Source organism: Salvia splendens, chromosome 6 (genome assembly GCF_004379255.2).
Source record: "Salvia splendens isolate huo1 chromosome 6, SspV2, whole genome shotgun sequence".
Lineage (NCBI taxonomy): Eukaryota > Viridiplantae > Streptophyta > Magnoliopsida > Lamiales > Lamiaceae > Salvia > Salvia splendens.
Window position 1 is genome coordinate 18,890,457 of NC_056037.1, and position 2,123 is coordinate 18,892,579.

Here is a 2,123-nt window from a genome sequence, read left to right on the forward strand (position 1 = left end):
AGGCAAACCCCTCAAAAGTTCAAATCGTTCAGAACATGGCAATGCCGAAGTCCATACATGACGTGCAAAGGCTAACCGGATGTCTAGCCGCACTGAATCGATTCCTTTCCCAAGCAGCCGAAAAGCAACTGCCGTTCTTCAAGGTGTTGAAAAAGGCACCAAAGTTCGAGTGGGGAGCCGAGCAGAAAAAGGCCTTTGACGAGCTCAAAAGTTATCTAGCCGAGCTTCCTATTCTCTCTGCTCCAACCGAAGCCGAAGTAATATTCTTATACTTAGCGGCATCGGATCAAACCATCAGCGCGGTGCTTGTACGAGAAGAAGGCCTAAAGCAGCTTCCCATCTACTTTACAAGCCGAGCATTAAGAGGTCCAGAAACCAGGTATCAACCTCTGGAAAAGATTGCTCTGGCATTAGTAAATGCAGCAAGGAGACTGCGGCCATACTTCTATGCTCACAAGGTATGCGTCCTAACTGATTTGCCACTTCGGCAAGTGTTGACCAAACCAGAAGCATCAGGCAGAATCGCCAAGTGGGCCATAGAGTTGGGAGAGCACACAATTGAATATCTACCTCGGAAAGCCATCAAGGGACAAGCCTTGGCAGATTTTCTTGCAGAAGCAAAGTTCGATCAAGCAATTCCTGTTATTGCCGAACAGAAGAATTCTGCCAATGCCGAACTAGCACAGCCCTTGGAATCCGAAGTAGAGCCGCCGGACTGCTGGAGCGGATTCGTAGATGGAGCTTCAAACAAGATGGGAAGTGGAGCTGGTATTTTACTTGTCGCTCCCGACGGACACGAGGTAACCTACTCACTTCGGTTCCTATTCCCCACTACTAATAATGAAGCCGAGTACGAAGCCCTCTTAGCCGGACTCCAGTTAGCGCAAAGTCTGCTCGTCAAATCTCTCAAAGTCCATTGTGATTCACAAGTCATAGTAAATCACATGTTGGGTACAAGTGAAGCTCGTGACGAGAGAATGAAGAAGTATTTGGACAAAGCGCAAAGCATCAGCCGAAGTTTCTCCTATTTTCGGATAATCCGTATTCCCAGAGCGGAAAATAGCCGAGCAGATACCTTAAGTAAGTTGGCCTCAGATCCGAGCTCAAAGGCGGAAGAATTAATGCATCGAAGCATTGATGAAGCCGAGGTACATTCAGTATCCAGCTCGCCGAACTGGATGACGCCGATCTTGCAGTATCTGGATCAAGGACAATTGCCCGAGGATAAGAGAGAAGCTCGGAAGATCACGTGCCGAGCACTTCGGTACGAACTTCATGAAGGAGTCCTCTTTAGAAAGTCTTACCTCCAGCCGTTATTGCGGTGCGTAGGACCGGAAGAGACGGACTACATCCTCAGAGAAGTTCATGAAGGATCGTGCGGTAGCCACATCGGAGCCAGAGCTTTAGCTAAAAAAGTTCTGAGGTGGGGATATTATTGGCCAACCATGGTACAAGAGGCAGTGCAGCTCGTCAAGAAGTGTACGAAGTGCCAAATTCATGCAAATGTCCCAAGGATGCCGCAGACCGATCTATACACTATGCAAAGCCCTTGGCCTTTCATGCAATGGGGCATAGACATAGTGGGACCACTTCCTCAAGCTCCTCGGCAAATGAAATTCCTTATCGTTGCCGTGGACTACTTCACGAAGTGGGTGGAGGCTGAACCATCAGCTACGATAACGAGCTCAAAGGCATTGGACTTCGTCTGGAAGAACATAGTGTGCCGATTTGGCATACCCCACATCCTCATCTCGGATAATGGGACTCAGTTCACCGACAAGACGTTCAAGAATTGGTGCCAAGAGCTGAACATTCAACAGCGGTTCACTTCGGTCTCCCACCCCCAAGCAAACGGACAAACGGAAGTAACGAACCGGATTCTGGTGAAAGGGTTAAAAGCTCGGTTAGAACAAGCCAAAGGACAATGGGTAGAAAATCTCCCTCAAGTCCTATGGTCCTACCGAACTACACCCAAAACCTCCAACGGTGAAACTCCGTATAGTCTGGTGTACGGCACTGAAGCCGTAATTCCGGTGGAGATCGGCGTACCCAGTCCCCGAACTCTAAATTTCTCCTCAGAAATGAATGACGACGGACTGAGAGCAGAACTAGATCTCGCCGAA